At 44.8% G+C, this 26,531-nt stretch overlaps 1 protein-coding gene across 22 annotated transcripts in view; it reads right to left on the bottom strand.

Moving 5' to 3' along the window:
* Nucleotides 1-26,531, bottom strand: part of Sorbs1 (sorbin and SH3 domain containing 1) — a 226,232-nt gene that overhangs the window by 174,015 nt on the left and 25,686 nt on the right. The window contains exon 2 of one of the 22 annotated variants that reach the window (XM_035441839.1): nt 12,884-13,147. The exons of 19 other annotated variants lie outside the window; for them this stretch is intronic. The gene's annotated coding sequence lies outside the window, so the exon portion shown is untranslated. Of the gene's footprint in view, nt 1-12,608; nt 12,809-12,883; nt 13,148-18,563; nt 18,583-26,531 lie in introns of those variants that run through there. 2 more of the 22 variants (XM_035441842.1, XM_035441840.1) reach the window with 2 other exon arrangements.

Raw genomic sequence — 26,531 nt, 5'->3', positions numbered from 1 at the left:
GTGCTTATGGGCCACACTGAAGTCACATTAAAGGGTAATGACTTCCACTCACTTTGGTGAGAATGCCCTCATCCTAAACAAGGCAGGACCCCATCCTCCCTAACTTTAGAAGAGCTGGCTGGCTCAGCTTGGTGGTTCCATAACAGAGCGACGTCCACAGTGCTGGAGTTCCCATCAAATGTGGATGCCAATTAGGTCACTATGTAGAATCCCTGGGAGATACAGACACTTAGAAATCGACATACAAACTCACCTAGCTATTCTAAAAGGACAGGAGAAGAATCTGACAAGAGAAGTCAAAAGCCACCTTTCTTCCCTCCACTGCCCTGACAGGCAGGTTGGTCACCAGCCCTGGGGGCAGAGATAGATCTCTATCTTCAAGTCATACAGGTAATGACTCTGGAACCACAGTGCTAATACTGGGTCTGAAACCATATGCAAAGACACTTGTTCATGGGCAAATCCTTTACCAGATCACTGACACAGTTTCCTTATCCAGAGAAGTGGCAAAACAGTAAGACCTACAACTCATGGAGTTACGAAGAAGACTGAAAGGGATAACACATACAGCAGTGCTTAGGACATTGCACACCACAGAAAGGCTGTTATTTTTAGGAAAAGAGACTGAAGTCTTCATCCAATATTGAAAGTCATGATGCAATAAAAAGTATGAGCTGCTATTCAGCATCCTGTCCCAGAATGGATCTAGGACCATCCTCCGGGAATGTACCTCCCCACATCTCTTTATCTATCCAGGGGACAGGATTGGAGCTCTCTGTGCTCCCTGAATCTGCAGTTTATCCAGGAGGCAGGAACTGGGGGTCTCTGTGCTCCCTGAATCTGTAGGGCAAATAGTAAGCATTTTGATAAACTGCACTGAAACAAAGCAGCATCATTGCTGTGGTTGGGAAATGCCTCCCTGGACTGCTTAAGGCCCCAGTCCCATAGAAGAACTCAACAAAGGAGAAATCCAAATCCCCATACATGCAATTCCCACCTAGTCTGGCAGAGTGTGTGAGAAAAGGCTCCTGGCACACTGGTATCAGTCACCTCATCTGCTGGGGACCTGTGATAACACAGAGGAGTAACGGAAGATACACAGGAAGATGAAATGATGGACTAGGATTTTAGATGATCCAAAGCTTACGTCCTGTTCTGAAGGAGCTGATTTCATGGGAAAGGAGTAAAAGTAGAGGCAGTAAGAGGTGGAAAGCAATTCAAATTTCAGCTCTGCTGCTTTCAAACCCCGAGACCTTCAACAGATCATGCCATGTTTGAGCCTCAGTTTCCCCATCAGTAAAATCGAGGTGAAGAAATTAACTATCATTGTCTCACAGAGGAGTTGTAAGGATGACATGAGATCATCTGTACAGACACCGAACACAGTATCTGACACATGGAAAGGGCTCACTTGATTAATGCCAGGTAACATTACAAGTGTGGCTGACTATAAGGACAATGAAGAATGAGGTGGACAAAGGTTAGCATGACCAAATGTCTGTGTTACTGAGTTTTAGGTTGTTAGATGTTACTGCATTACAAAATAAAATAAAATCAAGGCAGGTTTACGGGAGAAACAGCTGCATACAGGAATATAAAGACCCAAGTTTCAAAACTGTTTTAACTGCAGAACCTTAAATTTGGGTCCTTGGACCTAGAAAGTTCCTCAGAAGTAGCAGTGGAGATAGAGGACACATGAGTGTCTAACAAAAAGTCCAACTCAAATGTCACACATTGCTCTCAGCTACAACAGCATCAACTCCACTACATCAAGTCAGGCAGCTCCAACAGGCTGTTATAGCTATCTTTAACCAGGAAAGGGAGATATATTATTAATAAATACTATTCAAAGCAAAGGGAATTTTGAAGTAAATAAGTATGCGATAACAACAATAGAACATCTCTGAAGACAGAAAGCTGGGGACACAGTTCCCATGGCAGCCCATTCTCCCTATGTCCCTGTGCCCATCTGTTATCCCATATTCTCCACCTTGCTACCCCTTGGACAGACTCATGCATTTCTCAAAAACAAAACAATTTTTCCCAATATACAAATTAATGTGTGTTCATCAGAGAAAGCCAGAAAAACAATGGAAGTCCCAGAATAAATGCACAGATCCACCCATCCACACTAACGTGTTAATTGATCACTGCTCCTGCCTCTCCAGCCTTGGCCTCAAGGCAATTCATTTTTATTGAAAGACTGAATGCCACACTGCGTTTCCTAAGATGACAAGCATTTCTGAAGATTCAATAAAAGCAGCAAAAGTTGGGAGCTGTCTAAGACTGGCTGGCACACGAGGCAATGCAAGTGTCTACTCACGGCCACAGCACGAATGCATGCACACATGTGTCAGGTCTTGCCTCCCAGTCCCTTGGGAGCCCTCAGAATATATGATGGGCACTCCTTGTTTAAGAAGTTTAGCTCTGAGCATCAAGAAAAGAGCCCCACCCACTAAAACAATGCTCTTTCAGTATCCAAGTGTCTACCATTTCAAAGGAGCACTTTTGAAAATATTTTTTTAAAGTCTAAAACCTCTTCTGTGTACATTGGCACAAAGCTGGGTCAGTTCCTGGTCAGTTCCAAGACAGAATTTCAAAAGCTACCTTAATTATTCCTAATGTCACGGATACCGTCCTATCAGAGCTCCCGTAAATCAAAATCATGGAGAGGAAGAAAAATAAAACTGAACCTTTCTGCAACACATTGGCTGCTTAGAAAACAGGAACTTATAACAATTCCATCTGGGGCTGCCTCATAAAACCACTTCTGACACAGTTAATGTCACAGCACCGTTTCAATGAACTGTACCTTAGAGAGTTTCCCAGAGGTTCCAAGTACCTTAGGATAAATGGACTAAGCCAAATACTAGGACTATCAGGAGATCATGGCACAGCTGTCTAGAAGGGTTATTTGTTTATGGACAGGCTTTAGAATTCAGCTAAGGCTAACCCCAAACTCAGAATTTGAGATCCTCCTGCCTCCACCTCCACCTCCACCATGGAGGCTCTGCTTACCTTCCCCACTACTCAGACACATACAAGGGTGCCTGTTCCTAGTGATTACAAAATTTGGCTCCCCAACACCAGCCTCATAGTTATTGAGGGAGGAGGCTACTGGCACTTGAGAGAAGGATTGGGTAACTCCAGGTTCAAAGGGAGCCCAAATCATCCTAAGAGCCTTTTCTGAACCATTACCTTGTCCCTTCATCCCAAAGCCAAAAACTTCCTTACATCAAATATGGCCTCCTCCTCCAAGAAGATTTCAATTACTAAAATGTGTATCATTATCAATCAATTCCAGACTGTCATTTTAAAGATTTTATTTAACACTTTAAAGGTCTATTTGTAATTACGTGTGTGCATATCTGTGTGTAAATATGTGTACATGAGTGCAGGTGCCCTCAGAAGCCAAGCCAGAGGTGGCAGATTCCCTGGAGCTGGAGTTAGAAATAGTTGTGAGCTGCAGATGTGGGTGCTGGGAACTGACCTAATGTCCTCTGCAAGAGCAGTGAGTGCTCTCAAGTCCTGAGCCCTCTCTCTAGTCCCTTTTTAAAATATCTCTTCTAAAAAGATTTAAAGTTAGCTGGGCAGTGGTGGCGCACTCGGGAGGCAGAGGCAGGCAGATCTCTGAGATCTACAAAGCTACACAGAGAAACCCTGTCTCGAAAAACCAACCAACCAACCAAACAAACAAAAAAAGATTTAAAATTAAACACACACATAGATGGTCACATACAGGGAGACCTGTGAAAATAAAGTGAGATACAAAGAAATGAAAGGGAACCTAAGCCACACAGTTGGTGGCCCAGACTATTATATATCACTATTTGATACTTTTGTAGAATAAAGACAGACTGTGGCACTTTTCAACAATGAAATGAAGCTCCAGGAGATGGTTTCCCTAAAATAGGTTAATGCAATGCTATGGACCTAATAGGACACAAGACCCTGTAAGTTCAAATCAGACCAGTACACAAAGCACAAGGTTTAAGCCTGACTTATCTGGGTCACACAAGTCCACTGACGTTTCCTGGTACAGTGTGACTCCTGCGACATTGTCTAACGTGCCTACTGTTCACCTTACATCACTTCTGCCAGAACAAGAAGAACACTTTAACTAGGGGGATGTTTTTATCCTTCCGAGATAGATGAAAGTCCCAGAGGAGGATATCAGTTTAGAAGGGAAAAAATCCCCAGGAAGAGCCATCTTACAAGAGTGAGCTCCTTGCAACAAGAGGTGTTGACAGCAGAGCTATACTGCACGGCTTCCAAGTGTCTTTACAATTTTAAGATTCCTACTCTTCAAGTATTTTACAGTGGAAAGCACGGGACATTGACCCTGCTAGCTTCTCTCATGCCTCAAGAATGAAAAGGATGGTAAGGTCACTGACATAAGCCCCAGTGAAGTCTTCTCCAGAACCCAGAAGGGCCATAAATAGACAAGCAAAGGACAGGCAGTGGGAGCCACTCAGGAGCCTAAAGGAAACAGGATAAGCCTGGAGGAATGGTCTCTGGAAATGGACAAAGAATTCAGAAATGGCTGGGGGGTGGCCCTGGGAACAAAGTAAGACTGTCATCGCTCAGAAACAGTGCCTGGACGGTGACAGCCCTGAAGCCTGGATGGTGGCAGCCCTGTGGCAAAGGTGGCAGCACTATTAGGACTCCATACAGATTCTGGCTTGGTCCTCCAAACCCTGGCATCTTCCCGCTGCTCACAAACCCTGGGCATCACCAGCCAAACACAAACAGAAGCTAGCATTTGAGAGTATCCTGCAGTTGAGAGCTTAGGGAAGGCACCTTCTCACCTCCCCAGGTTAAATGGAGTCCAGCAAGCACTTGACTGGGGTGGTGTATTTCCTCAGCCTGTTTTTAAGATAAAAGCCAACACTGATAAACTAAGCTTGGGTTCATAATAATCCAGTCTAGAAAACAACCCCCCCCCCAGGGTGCCTTAACCTCAAACCCAATTCTGACAGGCTCTTGCCTCTCTCTGGTTGACAGACCCAGTAACGGCATATGGTCCAATTCAAACCTGCAACTTAGAATTTTAGAGCAGACTTTAAAATTCTGACTAACAAAATCCCAAGAGGCCAAAGGCTGTGCATGTTACTTCACATAAGGAACCCTTGTCCCTCAGAACAGGCGTGACACTCATGACTTTCACAAAAGCAAGACAGGGTTTTTCTTCCTCCCAAAACAAAAGGGGGTGGTGTACAGGGAGGAGGAAGGGAGCCAAAACCCTCAGGCTCCATAGTGGGAGTCAACATAATGTCCCCAAAGTAGGAAGGCATCAAAGTTATTTTTAAATGAAGAAATAAAAAGACAAAATAGATACATTTAGGGAATCAAGGCATAAGAGGAGAGGAGGCAAGGCACCATGGCACTATAAAAGGATTTGAGTCCTAAAACTATAAGCACGTATAACTGAGAAAAACTGAGGGGTGGGCGAGCATGTGCCCTCATGGAGCCAGCAGAGGTCTCTGTCCTATCACTCTCTTGTTTCCTTGAAACAGGGTTTCCGTTGAACCTGGGGTTATGCTGCTGGACAGTTACCCCAGCAATCCCCTTGTCTCTACCCACTACACTTAGGGTTACCACATGCTGGGGTTACAGGTTCGTGCACATAGCCACACCCAGCTTTTTCTGTGGGTGCCAGCATCTGAACTTGGGTCCTGGAGCTTGTACAGCAAGTGCTCTAACCCACTGAGCCTCCCCTCCAGCTCCAAGGAAAATTTTTGAAAAGAGAGAAGAAAAGGAAGAGCTAAGACACCACAAGTGCAGACACTTTCTAACTCCAGTAAAAGCAACACATTGGGTAAATGGTATTTAAGTACAGTTTTACTCTATTTTTCACCAAGAGCATTATATTTTATCTATCTTCCAGATTAAAGTAATATTTTTTATTGTTTATAAAAGTTACAAAGTAATCCCCCTCCATGAAAGAAAGGTGGGGAGCACTACTACATGATGCAGAGGGGTTTCCACGTTTACATGTACATCCATGTATGGAAACACAAAGAAATTCAATTCTTTGTCCCCAAACAATAAGACTTTTGTTTTTGTCTTATTTTGTTTTGCAGTGAAAGGGAATTATTTTATTTGGCAGCATATTAAATAAATTGGGCCTTTGCTTCTTATGCCATCAGTCAATATCAAGTATTCATTCTACAAGGATAGGCGTGTAGAGTTGTACATGGTAGAGTCACAAAATAAAAGCTAACAGGCAACAACCAGAAAACCTTTTCCAAAGTCATGATGTGATTTTTTTTAAAGAATTTCCATCTATAAATTGCAGCGATGAGGTGTGACCTCCGCTGCACACTGGCTTCATCTCCAGCTGCACCACATCCTGTCTCTGCTAAGAAGCCTCCAGTGCATTCTTTGGTCTCTCCCTGCAAAAATCTCCTTACCCATCACTAGCTTTCCCTCGACTGCACCCTGGTTTCCTGTTTTGTTCTCCTCTCCTATGGGGACCTGTGACCTACCATTCTACCCTGATACACTATGGAGCGAAGGGCATTGTCTTGGTGCTGTTTATTTTGCAGAATAGAGTTGGACGTCCTAGGGTTTAAAACTGGAATACACTGTACTCTATGCATCCGTTTTCTTGGGTCTACCACTGCCAGCTTGGCTCTGCTTGATTTTGTTTGTTATTGGGATTTGACTTTGATAGACACCAACACAGACCTAGGGGATCTCTACATACGGAAGGAACATTTTTCTAGAAGAGAAACCAGAGAAGAAGGGGATTAACTAGTGTCAGCCGCAGTTGTACTGCTTCTGGGGCACCAGCCTAGCATTACCCCATGTGGGAAAAGCGTCAGTAGATCCAGAAGGCAAGCACAAACTCAGCACAGAGGGGATTGTCTTTATTGTTTGGGGTGGGGAAGGTGTGGTGCTGAAAACTCCAGATCATGACTCCCCTTCTGATTACTCCAAATGCCTGGCTCTTTATTCCCCCGTGCTTCTTTCATCCTTACCCTACAAATAGAATTATTTCACTTTGCTTTGTTTTGACACTGGGTCTCATGCTGGCAAACTCACTATGTAGCAGAGAATGACCTTGAATTCCTCATCCTTATGTCTCTACTCACTTCCCAAATGGTAGGATTATAGGTATCCAACATCACACCCAGCTTAGGATATCTTGGGTAATCTACAGGCTAGACTCAGTTCACAAGAGCTCTTTAGATCCTAATGACTCTGAAACTAATTCATTCATATTTTCTGTCTCTCTGTCTCTCACTGTCTCTGTCTCTCTGTGTGTCTCTCTCCCTTCCTCCCCTTCTCTTCTTCAGTCAAAAAGTCTGTGTAATTCACATGGTTGCTATACAGAGCTCCAATGTGTCTCATAAAAGTCTTGACTGTGACAGGTCCAGGAGTGATGCCAAGTCACCACAAGAAAAGTCTCCATTAGAAGATGCAAATCCAATCTGCTAATTCAGCCAGCCCCTAGTCTACCTGCAACCCTAGTGCCCAGCCCCCATAGGCTTCTAATCAGATCTTCTGGTCAGATATCACCACATCAATAAATACGCTGCATTGTACCTACAGTACAACCCTCAGTCCATGTCAAGAAAGAACTATGAGACAGGCATGGTGCTGCATGCCCATAGCTCTAGCATTGAGAAGCTTAAGTGAGAAAAGTCACAAGTTCAAGGCCACCCTGGGCAAAATGAAAGAAAGAAGGAAAAGGGAAGAGAAGGAGGGAGGGAGAGAGGGAAAAACTAAACAAGACAAGACAGGACTTGGCAAAGCTCACATTCCAAAGACTTATAGTGGAGCACTCTGCTATGCTCTTCTTGGCAATGACTCTCAGCCCAACACCTGCTGAAGATACACAAAAAGAAGGACAGACAGGAAGGCATACAGCAAGCAGTTCAACGATCCCAGAGGATTAGCCCCAAGAATGCCAAGCAAGAGCTCTAGTTGAAAGAAACAAGCCCAAGTCGTTACATTTCCAAACTAAGTTTTCCACAGGCCCAGAGGTCAGAGAGACCTGTTCTCAAAGAGCAGCAAGAAGGCATGAGTTCTCATATGGTGGCAGGTGTTCCTTTTGGTCTTGTTTCAAATCTTGGAGGATGATTTTCTGGTAAATTTTCTTGAATAACAGAGGTTATGGGGTGACTAAAAGGATCTGATGGAAAGAGATTACCCACGATTCACTTTTTCTTGTACAAGGGGCCAGGGCCTCTACCTGCACCAGGTCTTGACCAGGGATATGGGGTCCACATGACCCGAGGTAGAAGGTATGTGCTATTAGTGAGGTCCAACCACACCATGACTGGCACTGCTTTTAAAAGCATGGAAACACACTGCTCTATTCAGCAAAGGGCTGGAACACCAATCCTGGCTTAAATCAGCACCCATAAGCTGGAGAGGGAGGCACAATGTCCTGAACAGCAGTTGGCCGAACACGTGTGAGGGAGGCGCAGCTGCCAAGCCTTTCATGTTTACCAGGAAGGAAGAGTGTTGATTTTGCAGATTTTTGATAATGTTTTCACAGCCAGTGTTATTCTCAACCCATTTCAAAATGCAATCTGAGAAAGGTTCCATTCCTCATCAGTCTACTTGTACTCCAATGGTTCCATCAACCTGAGGCACAGAAGCCCTTTCTCTCTGCTGACCACACCTCCAGGCAGCCAAGAGGAGGACCAAAAGAAGCCAGGATCTCTGCCATGGAAGTGCACAGCAGGGAGAAGAAAATCAAACTCAGATGTGGAATACCATGGCACAGGACGCTAAGGATCTAAGGCATCTCCACAGGCCAGATAAGAGCTGTTAGATTTTTACAACTCAGCCTTTGAGTCTGTGGTTGTTAACTGTTCTGTTTTAAGACAAGCCACCTAAATGCAATAGACTATGAAAATTAACAAGGACTAGCATGAACTAGAAGGTTACTTTAGACTGACGGCAAAGACTAGACAAAGCAAGGAGAAATCTTATGGGCTGGACCTGGATGCTATGACAGAAGCCCTCTAGGCTAGAAAGAACCATTAACAAAAACACACTGAGTCTACCTAGGCCCTTTTGAATATGGGTTCTTGAATTCTTTTCTGATGATTCTTTTTCTTTTTTTCACCCAATCTTGAACACTATTTTGAGAGAGAGAGACAGAGAGAGAAAGAGAGAGACAGAAGGAGAGAGAGAGAGATTCAAAAGAGAAAAACATGTCCTTGGGAGACCCAGAGAGAATGAAGAATGCAGTTTGAAGCAAGACTCTTTGCTGTCTCTCTTACACACTCAGCTAGCCTTATGAGCAATCTGTTGCCATGGCTGATGCCCATCATGTTCTGTCAGAGCCAGCAGCCTCTGCCATACACTGATGCAGTGGGGGAGTTGTCTGGTTTGATCCCATTCTGATGCTGCTCTGTTTTGGTTAATACCCTATTCTGGTTATGACCCAAACCTGCCTGGGGTCTCCTTAGAAGGACTACTGGAACATTGTCAATATCTTTCCATCCAAGAAGACCATAACTGAAGGGATCAACTCAGTTTTGATCATGGATTTGAGATGTACATACAGACCAAATGGGAGTCACTCTGTCCTAGAAACATCATGGTGAACCAACCTATCCATCTCCATCAAAGAAATAATTGTAGAGCCAGCACTCTGTAGATTCTATCACTATCACCATGCTTACAATACATTAATTTCAGAAATAAAATCAGCCCAAAGTAAGCTAAACAGTCAACCACACAAATCAGAACAAAACCCCAAACCCTACTGACATTCACCAAGAAGCTGTTAGAATGGATTAAGAATGGACTACAAAGGTCACCAGACTTCAGATACATACCAGGCCCAGAGGCACAAGGAAAGGCTGGATATTGATACTAGACACCCCAGCTTTTAACAGACCTCCTTCAGAGTCATATGGAAACCCTGAGGCTGGCTAGCCACTCTGGACACTATGGCAAGTGTGGTACCTACAACATGTCAGCAGACTGAAAGCGAATCAATTTCTCTTTGGTTACTTCCCTGAATGTGGTTCTCAAAACCTGGCATTAGAATCCCTAAGATCTCTCTAGGCCTGAGAAATGAAAATAGTTGAATAGATCAGAGAATCTGTGCCTTTAATCAGCCACTCAACATCATTCCAAAAGTGTAAGAATCACTGCTAATAAGCTATCTTCTTCTGGAATGGGGTTAATTTTAAGATTTTTACTACATTTAATTATGTGTATGGGGGTCATATAAGTGAAGTGAAGGCTAGAGATTGCCCTGAATCTGAAATTACTGGCAGCTGTGAGCTACACGACATGGGTGCTGGGAACCAAGCATGGGCGCTCTACAACACCAGTCTACACTTTTAACAGCTAAGCCATCTCTCCAGGCCCTGAAATGAGGGCAATTAAGAAAAAGATTGGGTCTCTCTATTAGGGAAGAGATTTAATAAGAAATCACTGTCTATAAGAGAGGGAAGTGGCAATTAGGAAGACTGAGGTTGAGAGACAATATGATCAGCCATCCAGCTCCATATGGAAATTCTCCATTTACTGCACCTGATGAAGACCATGAGCCAGGTTTGATTTTTGTTTTGTTTGTTTGTTTGTTTTTGTTTTCTGGAAGTTTTGTTGTTGTTGGGGGATTGTTTTGTTTTGGGTTTGGTTTTTTTCAAGACAGGGTTTCTCTGTGAAGCCCTGACTGTCCTGGAATTCACTCTGTAGACCAGGTTGGCCTCAACTTGGAGATCACCTGCCTCTGCCTCCTGAGTGCTGGGATAGAGAATTTTTTTTTTTTTATATATAGGAGCCAAGAACTAAGTAGCAGTAAAAATTGTCCCCCAATACCCCAACTAAAAGGAGAGCAACTACCTGAGGTCAACCCAAGTTCTCATGGTAGTTGCCACCATCCCCTCCAGACATGGCTTTTGACCCAACCAGGGTCACAGCTGCCCACTCAGCTTACACTAGCTCCGTGGTTCTCAATGAACCTTCCTAATGCTGAGACCCTTTAACACAGTTCCTCACGTTGTGGTGACCCCCCCCCAACCACAAAATTATTTTCAGTTGTACTTCATAACTGTAATTTTGCTACTGTTATGAGTTGTAATGTAAATATTTGTGTTTTTCTATGGTCTAAGGTGATCATTGTGGGTGTCGTTTGGCCTCCCCTAAGAGTCTCAACCCACAAGTTGACAATCACTGCCCTAGCTAATCCAAACCCCTGAGCTGAAATCTACACTCACCCAACCATAAGAAGCATGGATTTCACTTGTCACTTCCAAGTTGTAAGGCTGTGTTGGAGTAAGTGACATGAGAGAGACTTCTGTAGGTGGGGCCACTTAGCCAGTGATGGTGGTCCACACTTTAATCCCATCACCAAGTAGGCACTCAAATTTGGAGCCACTCTGGGCACACAGGGAAGTAAACTTGCCCTCAATAAACAAAATAAAAGAGTGATTACCAGCCCACCACCATCACCGGGGTACTTGTTTGAACTGCATCACTGAAGAGCTCTTGGGGGAAGAGATGGAGATAATGGAATACATGTGATATGGGAGTGGTGGGGGGGGGGCTGTCCAGGCAGAGGAGGGTGGGAGACATGAGGATGATAGGGGGGCAATTAGAAAGAAGAATAATGACACATTTGAAAAAAAAATCATAATGAAATCCATTACTTTGTATGCTAGCCAAAAAGATTAAATTTTAAAACTGTGTTCATCCTGAACACAAATCCTCTACCCTAGACACACTGAGTTAGAAATTCTGGAGAGAGGTCAGCAACTTATGTCTTCACAAGCCGTCCACGTGATTTTGACACAGCTGAAGTCTGGGAATCTCTAGGTTATGCCATTAATAATATGACCCACAATGGTACATCAACAAATGTAGCATCATTTGTACAGGCTTACAGAACCATCTCTAACACATTACCTTATGAATACCTCCCCCTGGATCCCAGGGATCTCTGATTATTTGCATCTCAGAGCAATGCAAAAACAAAACAAAACAAAACAAAAAAACAAAAAACAAAAAAACAGTACTCTCCTTCCTTATAGACATGGAGATTCAAGTTGGGGCAGGGCTAAAACAAATTAACCCTACCCAGGGCCCTAGAGTCCACTCATTCACTAACAATCTCATGGCCATCAGAGACTTAATTCCAAATAATTAAAAGTTACCAGCCCACACCATTTTCTCTTCTCCACAGCCCAGAGAGATACTGCTGATGGCAGGAATGAAATTTACTTTCTTTGTATCGAGTCCACTGGTATTCACCTCCAAGTGACTACTTCTAAGACCACCCAAAAACTGTAGAGATGAACCGAAAAGGTGATTTTAAAACCACTAGGGGTCAGACCTACTTAGTCTCAAAGCTGCCCGGACACAACAGCCTCAACTTAGAAAACAGGCTGAGTGCTGAAGGTTCACTTATGGGTGGAAGGTTGGAACTCACATTGCATCTTCCTAGGACCTGATGTGGAAACAGTGGCTAAAACCCCCATGTCAAGCCACAGAAACCTGTCTGCAAAAGGCAGAGGCAGGAGGACCAAAAAGTTCAAATCCCAGCTTCCTTTGAGTTAGCCAACATGAAACCAAAGCCCACATCATTTAGCATCCTGAGCCTCCATTTCTTCACCCAGAGCCACAATACTCACCTTGAAGGAGGGCTGGAGGATCAAATGACAATGTACATAGTCAGGCCCACCACTGACACTCAATAAATGACTGGTTCCAAAAAGACTAAGGGAAAAGAAGGTGATAAGTGCCAGGGTAGTAGTCCCATCCCCTGCTGCCCTCTGCTTTGGACTTTCTTCAGCTATCAGATCAACAGTCATTCCTGGCAACTTTCTGTAGCCTCCTAAACAGAGTCAGATGTCTCCAGTGTGTGCTTCCTCATCATGGCCTCACCTTGAAGAGATTTTGCTCTTACCGACTTAATATCTGTCTTTCCGATCACCCATAAGACTCACGAATTACAGGCTCATCATGTGTTTTCTCTTTGGCACTCTGCCCTGTGCCTGGAACATAGCAGTCATTTAAATGCTTGTAGATTCGATCATAATGGAACAGCTGGGCCAGGAAGGGTAAAGATGAGGAAGTCAAACGTGCAGGCAGCTCACAAGTCAGAAGTCTGGTTCTCAGGGCTACCTGGAGCACACAGAACTTTCTCTGTCCCAATAAAATATGTCTGGAGCTGGGGAGATAGCACAGTCAGTGATGAGTTTACTGTGTAGGTATTGCGATCTAAGTTCGAGCCCCAGAATCCACATAAACTAGGTAGGATCCCTGAGGTTCACTGATCAGCCTGTCTTACCGACATGGTAAATTTCAGGCTAATGGGAGATCCTATCACATTTACAAAGTGGATGATGACACTTGAGGAACAACACCAGAGCCAAAACGGCTGATTATGGAATGTATGGTGATTAAACCCACAGGCACCTTCTGCCAGTGGATACACAGCAACCCAGTTCTTGGTCTGCTCACATTAAATGAAAGGAAGACGGTGCAGGGTGCCATGAAAGTTTTAGGATTACTGCAGCTCTTCCTCTATCAGTCCTGGCACAGCCAGAAGCCTGCAGCAAGACATAGAAAATAATGCTGCCAAGTGCCTACTTGCACCAGGAACAGTCCTAGGAGATCTTCAAATCCTGTTGAGATGGGCAGTCACCATGCTACAGAGAAGGCGACAGAAACTCGGGAAGGTTAAGCCAATGTTCATAAGCAAAGTAAAGAAGTAGCACGGTCAGAAAGTAGAATCCAAACAACTGACTGCAAAGTACCTGGGCCACACTCAGCCACCAATCACCAGATTTCCCTTTGTGGAAAGGGAACAACTTCAGCTCAGCTTCTTCCACTGCTCTGTGACCCAGGGAACGTCACCTCACCACAGCAGGCTCGGGGACACTCCCTCCCCAGTAATGTGACCACATGACCAGTTCAGAAAAGACTCAGTACTGTTGAGCCCACAAAGTGCTTACCAGACAAAACCTATCAGGAAATGACATCTGCCTGGCCAGGGACCCAACCATGCAGTTGCTAAGCTCTCACCCAAAGGGCAGGTTATTAGAAGCTCTGAACTTTTTCAAAATGACAGGGGCCAACAAACTGTTTACTAGGCCCCCTGAAACTGGCCTGGAACTTGGAAGGTGCCAACAATAAACAAGGGAAAGGAGGCTGCTTTTATACATCTAAATAAACCCAAACCCCCTTCTACAGTGGGAAAATGAAGATCTACACTGTAAAAGGAGCATGTATCCATCCCCAAAGCTCCTTGGGCTGACCTGATCAGCCATCTTCTTTGCAGCACAAGCTCCCATGGACATCTGCACAACCACAGGGGCAGCCTTGCGATGCTAGGGCCATCCTACAGACAACGAAGGCTCCCTAGTTTCATCCCCTGAACTGCTCTACAGAGCAGGAATTTACAGTCCCTTCTACAAAGCCTTACAAGGTCAAAAATGTTAATGTTGTGTAATTCCTAGGATGAAAAGGCTACGGAGCAGTCCAGGCGAAATGGCCAATACAAATTACACTACAGCAGCCCAACAGCCAAAATGTAGAGTCAGCAACAGGCAGTGCTTGAGCCTTTGAGCCTGGTGCTGGCCCGACTTCAGCAACGCACAGGCCTACTCCTGTACTGGTTCCTACGCCCTGCCAGTTCCCACCAAGAATGTGCACAGCCACCCCCGGCATCCTGCCCTACTGCCCCAGCACCATAATAGGGACGAAAAAGAGCTGGCAGTCATGTGAGGATGACCTGAGCCTTCGCCCTCCACAAAGCCTGCAGCAACTTTAATGGGTACAGCAAGGCATGGGGGAAATGACCAAAGACATCCTATAAAATGGATCACCAAGAGCGTAAGGGGAAGAAAAAGAACTTTGCATCTTCTCCGTCGAACATTGAACCTAGAAACACATAAAATGTTCCTGGGTAGGAAGGTAGGGAGAATCAAGAGTACTGAGGGGGAAAGGGAAAGAGAGAGAAGTAGTGTAAAGAGCAAGGCCCTGCTCAAGTCGCCCATCCTAAAGCTGCCATGGTCTTGCTCTGCACCCTCCCACTCCTAACCAAGGCTCTTCAAAAATGAACCTTGAAATTCCACCCTAAATATCAAGCAGAAAAGACACAACAGAGCCGGACGTTGGTGGCACACACCTTTAATCCCATCATTTGAGGGGCACAGGCAGGTGAATCTCTGATTCAAGGTCAGCCTGGTCTATTGAGTGAATTCCAGAGCAGCCAGAGAAATCCTGCCTTGAAAACAAAACAAAATAAAACAAAACAAAAAATAAAAAAAAAAGCAAGGCTGGGAATAAATCTAATCTATTGGATAGAAAGCCACAGATCTCCAGAGAAGAAAAGGGGTAGTCTCGGTAGCTAAAATGAATCCAACAGGGATTCACACTGTAAAATTTGCTAAAATGGACATTTCTACAAGATACCTCAGGTGTCTTTATATAATCAACGTTAATACTCTGAGTCCCACTTAATTCTGCAATGGATGGCTCCTGTTCTATTAGCAACCTGAATTCAATTACCACAGTGATAATTAATAAAGATAAGACAAGAGTGTTGATTGTGTACTCACTATGTGTCATATCCACACAAACTGTGTACCAGATTCCCTTCACTTGGCCCTCTGTCTCCCCAGCCCCCAAACAGCCATGTGGGTTAAAAATGGAGAAAAATGACAGACAGGCACAGCACACTTCTGACAGAGTGAACATTTAAGGCAAAGGTGACATCAACCCCAATCTAGTGATGACCTCCACATCATGGAGGCCTATTAACTGCCATCATCCTTTCTCACGTGGCTTCTGGATAGATCCTCCCAGTCTTCAGACCTCCCTGATGAAGGCAAAATCTCTCCCCTAATGTCACCTTGTTTCTGTTCACCAGTAAATAAAAAACAAAATCTGAAATTAAACAAGACCCGAAAAGAGGCGAAAAAAAAGGGCAAAGTGGCCATCGTTAACTTCCAAATGCTAACTACAAACAAATCCAACCAGTTCCCACACTACAGCAACTTCATATCAATACTCAGCATCCGGAGACAGAATGTACAAGTACTAAATGCTAGAGTAACGACTGCAGAGCCAGAGTTCTTTCTGCATGACCACCTAGAAGACACACAGGAGCCAATTTACAAGACTGGCGCTAACAGGAAAAACAGGCTCCGGATGCGCATTTGCTTATAGATCAGGGGTTTGTTTACAGACATGTAAGGTTAAATCAATTCTAAAAATTGATTTAACAAATCCAAGGCCAATTTTATCAGCTCAACTTAAGGATAGGGGGAAAATTTAGGCCCAAGTCACAAAACGAATTAAAGGACAACACACACAAAAAAAATCTAGACCCAGGACTATCCAACAGGGAGACTTTGCCTTCTGGTGATGCAGAGGAAGGAGGCAGGACCTCAGAATACCTGGGCACCCTAGATTCTGCATGTGGACATAGCAAGTGGGAATAAATGCTGGGGCAGGAAACCTGCATGCCAGATATAACACGTCAGCAGCTTCTCCAAGGGTCTGACAAGGTGGCTCACCTCCTAAACCATGACCTCACATTGCTGTTCTTGAACATTTTTAAAGTTGGTCCCTTCCTGCTATGAAAGACTTCAGCCCAGAGGAGCAAGTGCGACCTGATCAGACTTCCAGGACAAGGAAACAATGTGCACCATTTTATTCAAGTTCCATCCCAGAATCTGACTAAAACATTCAAGTTGCTAAGTGAATACCACTAGACTCCTCTTCAGGCTGGCTTCCCTATTTCATCCTGGACCACCACGGATGAAAACAGCATGGTGGAGATACAGCTGCAAGCAAACTGGCCCAGCAGGGATCTATTATAGCCAAGCTCTGAACCCTAAGCTCCCCACAACTGAGTGTGCACATAGGGGATTTGGGAAAACAGCTACAAGAGGCAATCGACTCTCATTTAGAAAACAAGAGAAAATAAAATCACACTTATCAACATTCCCACCACAATAATTTTGGGACATTTCCTTATAGTTGTTCATAAATATTTGGCACATAGTTGTGAGCACAGCTTATACACAATTCTATTTGTTTTTCTTCTATTTTGGCTTGAAAATCAAGAGTCATAGGTCCCATGGCACCTCGCCTGCCAACCAACCCCCTGCCCAGAAGAAATAGACCCCTTCCTCATCTGTGCTGTCAGCACCCTCTGAACATATCTGAGTCACACCCCTCTGAAAGACTACTAATTAGGCTACTCAGCAGGCTCTGCCCATGAAGCACAGCCTGGTTGTAAGCATTGATTCTTTTTCTGGTAGAATCAAGACATATGTCAATGTGAGTCAGGGTGGAATGGCAAGGCCATGGCTAATTTGTTTTAGCCATTCTTCCATTTTATTTTTTAATGTGGTTTCAGTTTTTCTGTAGACAAAATGTAATTTCTCTCATGCATATTTAACTGATTATAATAAAATTTTCTTAGAACTACTATTGACCAACTGTAAAAATCACATAAGCCAAAAAGAACTCTGAGGACCTGGGACATAGGAAAGTAGATGATCTCGAATTCTACAAATAAAAAGACTCTGACAGCTATAAGCCAATGACGATTCTTGATACAATTACAAAACAAATGATACGGGGGAGGGGGGATATGAGTACACATAGACAAAGCCAGAATAATAATAATAATAATAATAATAATAATAATAATAATTTTTCTCGCCAGGCTTTGGTGGCACATGCCTGTAATCCCAGGACTTGCGAGGCAGAGGCAGGCAGATCTCTGTGAGTTTGAGACCAGCCTGGTCTACAAGAGCTAGTTCCAGGACAGCTTCCAAAGCCACAGAGAAACCCTGTCTCAAAAAACCAAACATCAATTAATTAAATAAATAAATAAATAATTTTCTCATATAGTGGTTATCAAGTTGATAGACCAGGTAAGGTGCAAGAGATTTATATTTCAGCAGTATCTAAAATATTCTACCATAAGGACCCAGAGTGGTGGGCAGTTAGTAAAGGACTTGCCACAAAATCTTGGGGTCCTGGGTTCAATCACTATAACTCGCATAAGAGCCAAGCAAGGTAGTGCATGCTTGAAGTCCCAGCACTGGGGAGGAAGAGACAGGCAGATCACCTGTCTCACCCACTAGCATAATCTAATCCACAAGCCCCAGGTACCAGTGGGAGAGCCTGTCTCAGAAAACAAGGTGGATAGTTCCTGAAGGGCAACATCACATGAGAGAGAGATGCACTACCACATATACAAACATACATACACACATAACACATATACTTTACCCATACACTTCTATGAGCTAGAAAAACAAGCAATTTTCACTACTGTCTTTCTAAGCTAGGTAACAGCCACCTCCACTAAATTGCCCCTCCTTTGGGTCAATCACACATACACATACCCCTCATGAACTTAAGTTTGGCTGGGCTATATCTGTTTTCCTACAACCAGGAGTCTAAACATCATGGCCCGAAGTCCAGCCCCAGCCCCTCCCCTGTTTTAGTACAATTTTATTCTGTGACATGTTGTCTCTGGCTACTTGGGAATGACAATGAAGAGCTGACATCTTACAACAGAGTACAAGGAACTGAACTTCAAGAGAAAGCTTGCCTACCTCTGCAAGGAGCTGATCCTCTTGCTTCAGGCAGGAAGGTGGTCTTACTTCCTCTGTGGGTGCTCAGCACTGCCACAGTTCCTGGCACACTGTTAACATCTAGGGAGTGAATAGGTGAATACTGGCATCACTGTCCCCCAGATGACCAGCTAGAAAAGGGTTGCTGGCAGCACGACACAGGATTTGATTCTTAGCCACACCCTATCTAGTGTCTCTTTAACAATGACTTGGCTAAAGACATGGGAGGTAGGCCTATCAAGACCTCAGGTGGCACAGAAAGGGTAAAGGAGCTAGTGCTTTAGGTAACAGAGTCAAGATCCAGACGATCCTGAGAGCCCAGCCTTCTGGCTAAACACAAAGCCAACTGAGCAGGTATGGGCAGGGAGCCGGTCTCAACTTCCCCAAAGCTACAGACTGACAGTGTGGCAAGATCCACCAGACCCACAGTGCAGGTAACACAATCTCCTCCAGCAGCAAAAGTAGGACAGTGTGCGGCTCACAAACCCCAGTAACACGCCCTCCATAGCCTGCCACCATTAGGTCTAGGTCACAGATGGGGTCTCTGCTCGAGACACCACGCTTTTGAAAGTATTTTTAATAGACTCCAATCAGATGCTTGAAAAGGCATCCAACAGTTCATGGTAACAAGTCCCTACCCCACTCAGATGCCCAGTTCTCTCTCCTCTTCTGGTCTTTTTGACACATGGTCTCACTATGTAGCCCAAGTTGGTGTTCCAATTGCAGTAATCCTCCTGCATCAGCCTCTCAAGTACTAGGACTACAGTCATAAACCACTATTCTTAGCTAAAATATAAGTCATAACCCCTGAGTGATAAACATATATATGTTTATCTTTGTGGTCTAGGGATTGAACTCAGGCCCTTGTACATGATAGGACAGCACTCTACTGTTGAGATGTAGCCCCCTCAGTCAACATCACTCCTTTCTCATGAACTCTTTTACAGGTACTATAAATACTCAAGCAAATAAATACCTGTCCTCTCCCTTTTGGTACAAAGTGTAAGGTACCATATATACCGTTTCAATCCCACATAGCCTAATGCCTCACTGCTTTCTGAGTCTGCAGCCCTTCACTGTGTAACGGCTTTATGCTGATGGACTGTGGGTTACTCTAGTCTTTTGCTACACACACTTCTGTAAGGAACACATACACACACACACATACACACTCTCTCTCTCTCTCTCTCTCTCTCTCTCTCTCTCTCTCTCTCTTTCTCAAATACAGATATGCCTGTAGAAAAAAATCCAACAGATGGAACTTTATAATCCAGATAAATGTTGTCAAACTGGATGTCATCTTTTAAACAAGAATAATAAATAAATTAGTGTTTTTCCCAAAGAGGAGGCTAAAAGTTTGGCCCTGGGAGGAAGACCTAAAGAACTGTAGTGTGGAGAAAAGAGGCTGAGGAGAGAAAGGTGAATACTTTTATCTCCAAACTCCACTGGCTAGCACCAGTGCATTCAGGCCCACTGATGTGCTTGGCACAGCACTGGAAGCTTCTATACATCATCCCACTGACTGTTGTCACAACTACCCTGGGAAGAGTATCTTTATCCTTTCATCATGCAGGTATGAAACCCAGACCAGAGTCCTCTTGGTAAGACTCAAGAGCAGAAAGAAAAGAACTTAGACTCAAACCAAACCAGGTTAACACCACAGTCTGTTCCTCACCTCAACCCTGTCCCTCCTGGCTGAGCCCTCCATCAGAGTGGCATTCTCAAACTTGGCTGTATCAATCTGCTGCCCAGAAGCTGCCCCAGATTTCCTTTTCAGAGGACAGCAGGCATACTTTTAACAACTCCCCGCTCAGGTGAGTCCAGTGTGCCCTGTGCTGGTTAGTTTTTTGTCAACTTGACACACGGTAGAGTCATCTGAGAAGAGGAGTGAGGAAATAGCTCTATGAGATTGGCATGTAGGCAGGCCTATGGGGCATTGTCTTGATTGGTGATTGACATGGATGAGCCAAGCCCACTGTGAGCAGTGCCAAACCTGGGCAGGTGGTCCTGGGGTATGTAAGAAAGCAAAGGGAGAAAAGCACAACTTGACACAATGTAGAGCTCAACAGACTGCAACCCAGCCCCAAATGAATACATCTGCAGTACAGCTCCTGCATCCGTGGCCCAGGGAACATTGTGGAAGTTGGGTAAGAAGATTGTGAAAGCCAGAATACCAAGATGTCTGCTGTGAGACTGTCAATCCCAGAAATAGCTGTATAAACAAGACCTGAACAAGGATAACATCAATAGGCATACCAATATGGAAAGGGGGAAATCTCTCGGGGCTCCCACCACTAGACAAAAGAACTAGAGACAACTAATGACTGCTGAGTGAGAGAGAATTAGCCTCCCCCGGGGATGAGCTCCCTAACTGTTTATCCAATACAAAGTGATCATCCCTGAAACCAATACACACCAACAAAAACAAACACAAGCTGTATTTCTATGTTGGTGCGTGTGTACATACACATACATATGTAACAATAACTAGCAAAGAGGCAACTAATTTGAAAATGAGGGGAGGCATGAGAGGGGTTCAAGGGAAGAGACAAGGGATCACCTGGGGGTAAGAAAGAGAAGTTATATAATTATACTTTAATTAAAAACATATTTCAAAAGAAGGCAAAGCAGCACTCCCCCTTGGCTTTTGCTTCAGTTCCTGCCCCCAGGTTCCTGCCCAGCCTTCCCTTCATGATGGACATTGAGCTGTAAGATGAAATAAACCTTTCCTCCTCAAGTTGCTTTTGGTCATGGTCTTTAGACTAAAACAGCACACAAGGCTGTTCTAACCTAGGGCAGTTCTCTAACTAGGCCAAATATCAAAAGCACCTACCAAGAGCTTGTAAAACTGATTGGGGGGGGCCCACCCCCTGAGTTTCTTAGTCAGTTGGTCTGGGTGGGGCTGGAGATTCTGCATTTCTAATAAGTTCCCAGGCGATACTGATGCTTTGGCCCAGGGACCAGGCTAGGCCATAAGGGCTGCTCCCCAGAAGAAAGAGCTTTCACTACACTTAGTAATTAGCACATAACATATTACAAGGTGAACTGTGCCAGTGAACCTGTGCTGCAAGTCCAGTGGGAGAATGTGCTCTATAAAATGAGGGGAAACAGACAGGAACATGCATGCAGGGACACACAGACCTGCCCATGGGTGTGTACGTGTACACACACACACACACACACACACACACACACACACACACATTAAAAACACAGTGAGACATAAGTGCTCAAAAGAAATGGGGACACAGGTTGAATTTAGCTCAGATTAAAAAATTTACTGGGCCAGGGATGTAACTCAGTTGGTAAAGGGCTTTCCTAACATGGCCAAAGCCTTGGGTTTCTCTCAGCCCCACATAAAAACCAGCATGGTGGTACACACTTATAACTCTAGCACTCTGGAGGTGGAGGTAGATCAGATGTTCAAAGTTATCCTCTAGGGTGCAGCAAGTTTAAGCCAGCCTGAACTGTAAGAGATCAGAGGATGACCCTGAACTTAATCCTCCTGCCTCCATTTCCCAAGTGCTGGGATTACAGACATATCCAAAAATACAGTGGTTTCCCTAAGTAGGCAGAGACCTATTATCCTCAAAGGAAACAAGTAAGGCTAAACTGCTAAGTGACGGAAATGTCACAAAGCATCTATGTACTCCAAGCCAGTGAGGATCTGACATCCATCACCTCTAACATTTTCACAAAGCTATGAGTTTGCATGTGCTCCAGTAGAGAGGAAATACTTTGTAAGTCACACTTGATTCTTGGTGAACTAACCTATCAATAGCTTCATAGCATATGCTTACACCAATTTTTGCACTTCTGTGCCTCAGTTTCTCTCAACACAAAAGAAAGATGTTAGTCAATTCTTTGGATTATCTAAGCAAGTGACTAGCAAATAGGAAACAATTAACAGATGTACCAATGTACTGAAAATGCACACAGAATCTTTCTTTCTCCCTCCGAAGTTCTACTGCAACTAATTCTATATCTAAATGATATTTCCAAGGGCAAATTCAAAACCATATTGGTCCACCCTTCAAGTTCCACGCTTTCACCAGCTAAATACATATCATAAAAAGCCATTCTTGAGCCAGCTAGATGATCCAATGGGTAAGGGAACTTGCCACAAAAGCTGGAGACCTGAGTTCAATCCCAGGAACTCACATCAAGTTGGAAGAAGAGAACTGAGTCCACAAAGTTGTCCTTTGACCTCCACCCACAAGCCTTATATGTGCAAGGACGAGAGCGCTCTTACACACACACACACACACACACACACACACACTCACACACACACACCATAACAGTATTTTTTTTTAATGTTAAAGCCATTATTGAAGCAGCCATTTGGTATACACTTCCTGTGAGCAGAGAACCATGCAAGACCCTGAAGGAAAACAAAAGAGGCTTGCCTTCTTGGTGCCTCTTGTCTCCATCACTTTCACAGCTTAAGGACAGCTGTGCATTCCCACCAAGTGTTCATCACAGCTTATTAACTGGGCATCTGCACTAAAGAATAAGGAAAGCCACAACACAGAATGATGGGAACAGGAGTGAACTGAGACCCAGGAGAAGGTTCTTAACTGTTCAGACCTAGGACACCAGGTGTTGAAGGCACTTAGGAGATGCCTTAGAGTAATAGATAAGAAACTAGGGAACTCCTGCACAGCTAAGTAAAGTCGTTGTTTACTTTGTACATTAAAAACCATTTCTCCTAAAAAAGGAACCATTAGGAAGGGTTCTCAGCGTCAATGAGCAGCCCCTGCCATCCTAAGGTAAACGGTTCCTTACTAGCCTTTTGACACAGAATGAACTGGTCTAAAAGGCTACTTATATGAATGAGAAAAACATGAAAGTCACTGGGGTAAAAATGGCTTGCCCAAGTCAAATTTCCTAAGTTCAAACATATCTGTGATCAAGTATGACTTGATTGTCCCCCAAAAGTCCAAGAGCTAAAAATCTGGACCCCACTGTGGCAGTACCAAGGAACTTCAAGAGATGGAACCCAGTTGAAGGAAATTAAGTCAGGAAGACTTCACTCTCAGAAGTGGATTGATCAAACTCTCACTGGAGTTGGTTAATTCCCACAAGAATAGGCTGTTACAAAGAACTAGTCTGGCCCCTCCCTGGCCTCCTGCTTCTCACCACATGACTGATTCCTCATGTGCTCCAACCCATGTGATACCACCCACCACGAAACCCTCTCCTAAGCTGAGCAGATGCTGGGGGCCATGCCCTTGGGTCTCTGGAACTATGAGCTAAATAAACCTCTTTTCTTTGTAAAGCACCCGGACTAAACTATTTTGTCACAGTAATAGAAGAAAAAGTAAGCCATTAATGTCAGATCCATAAAGCTCACTACACAGGGTCCCCTCTGAGGAGGGCTGGTAAGTAAACATCAACTGGATCAAATAGAGCCCCTCTGTTGCCAGAGAACTCTGTCCACAGTCATACTGTTTCCTATTCACTCAACGGAGCACCGGCAGGGCACCGGCTGGACACCCGCCATCTCTATCACAGGGCCAGTCTTCATGAAGTTCTTTACCACAGAAATGAATGCTTTGCTTCCCTCTGCCTGGAACGCCTTCCAAGATACTGCTGAACCTGGCACACTTCCCGCCCAGCCCAGCTCCCATGCCACCTCCTCCACCACCAGGCACAACCAGGCACTCCCTCCTCTCTCTCCCACAGGACCCTGCACATGCCTGTTAGCACTTATCACACTCTTTGTAATCATCTTGTTTACCTACGAGACAGCTCCTCAAGGGCAATGACTTTTGTCTGGGAAACCTCAGCCCCAAGCTCAACTTGCCACGTAACACTTTCACAACAAATGCTTAGAAGGTGTTTAATGAATGGGACATGGGCAGAAAAATCGGAAGGAAGAGACTAATCCAGTGCCTACCACAGACAGACTCAGAACCCTACAAAGCTGTGGGTGTGATTCACTGGGCAGTGGGAGGGGTACCTATTGTTTGTTTGTTTGTTTGTTGCACTCAATATCTGAAAAGTATTTTCAGTATTTTCTCTCCAGGGCCAGGATGATCAGACTGGTGTCAGTTGCTCTTGGGAAAAGCCTCACTAGCAATGCTCCCTGCACACCTGTGCTCTGTCCTCCACACATAGCTACCTCCTCCTCACTCTTGGACACCTAGCGCGGGAGTCTGTCTCTAGGACTCCCACTTGTAATCTCTCTGTACTCTACACTGAGCACAGGCACTCAGCTCTGCTCATTACTCTAGCTTTAGCTCCCCATGGGCCTCTGGCAAGGTGGCAGTCTCCATCCAAGACTCCCCGGAGCACAGGCCAAGGGAGAGCCTCCAAACAAGCAGAGCTGGAGGGCAGGACTTAAGACAGAGGATTGTACTATAAAGAGAGGCAAAAGCCAGACTGTTGCCCACAGCCAGATGTGGTGAGCCGGTTACTCTGAGCAACTGAAAGCTCACAGCCAGGGAGACTGCACTGAGCTTAAAAGATGGCAATGCCAACCCTGTACCATGCTTTGCATGGCTCTGTGCAGATGGCATGGCTGGCTCCACCTTCAAGGCTCTGATCCTGAACCCTCTGCCCACCATGCTGCCAGTCTGGACCCTGCTTTGTAAATATGGGTACTGCCTAGAAAGGAGATCAGCGTGGAACTGGGGCTCACAGGGAAGTGTCTAGATGCTCTACCTAGCTCTACTTCAACATGGGCTGCCACACTGCCCATGTTTATCAGGAGTCTACCCAGTCAGCACTGTCTGCTCAGCCTCAATCAGAACCTTCTGTTTTCAAAGACAACAACCCTCTAGACCTTTCTGAGGGTTCCCCCCTCCCTTCACATTTTAACTGCTATATAGAAACAAGATTTCCTGACTCTCTCTTGTGTTTATTGTGCTCAGGATATGTTTCCTAATGCCCTGAGAATTATTCCCATGGGGACCATTCAGCTCCTTTGGAAACCTGTGACACTGAAACCCCCTTTCCTGAGTGCCTTCCTTCAGGGGCATAACAAGGCTGGCTACCACTGATAAGCCTTGGACAGCATGGAGAAGCAGCACAGCCAGGAGGCAGGCAGTCTGCCTCCTAAGCTGTAAGACACCCCTCTGGCCACATCCCCTCTGAGGGTTTCCCCATCCATAAAGCACAGATGATACATCTAACCTAAAAGGTTATTGCACAGATTTGAAACAATATATGCATAGCACACGGGGCATAAGGGCATAAGGGCTGACCTCCCCTACAAAGCAGGAACTCCTACAAGCATTTCACCGTTTTTCATGCACAGTCAACTTGGAGTTAGAGACAGTATGGTAGATTTGACTCTTGCCCCAAGGAAGGCCTCCTGCCATGAATAATTACAGTTGTGGAAGAGAAGTAATGAAAGGAACTGCTTTGACATTGGAGGAGTTAAAGATGTCTGTTGTCCTATAGCTAATGGCCTCTCTCTCTCCACCCCCACGACCACACTGTGGGTTATCTAAGACAAGTCACTAAACCCCAGTGAGCCTCATTTCCTCAGCTGCACAATAGAGATAACCTTTCGAGCAACCCTGAGGGCACAGAACATCACAGCAGTTGCCCCTGTTCCCTGGGTGTGCTCACAAAGCACCTATGCACTGGGTCCTGGTGGGGCCTTGCCAGCCTGGGATCCTATTTCTCCCTTCCTGACCAAGCCTCTGTTTGTTAGGGTACTGCTCCTCTTCTGAAGGTGAAGCCCACCCAACCTCACTCTCCCCTACTCCTCTCCACGTACAAGAAGTGTAATTCCTTTCCAGTAACAATAATTCGCTCAAGAAAGGCATGTGACTTATATCCAGCCTGTAATGTAAGAAGGGAAGAGCATGTGGTTTACTTCCAGAAGTTTCCTAACTCCTGAGAGAGTGCCAGCATCCATTGGTAGCCTTCAGGCCTGAAGTGCATGCCTGACAGACAGGTTTGTGGAAATGCTGCAGCCCTCGGTGCAACTGATGG

This window comes from Cricetulus griseus, chromosome 3, assembly GCF_003668045.3.
Source record: "Cricetulus griseus strain 17A/GY chromosome 3, alternate assembly CriGri-PICRH-1.0, whole genome shotgun sequence".
Classification (NCBI taxonomy): Eukaryota; Metazoa; Chordata; class Mammalia; order Rodentia; family Cricetidae; genus Cricetulus; species Cricetulus griseus.
This window is presented reverse-complemented; position numbering and strand designations above follow the sequence as displayed.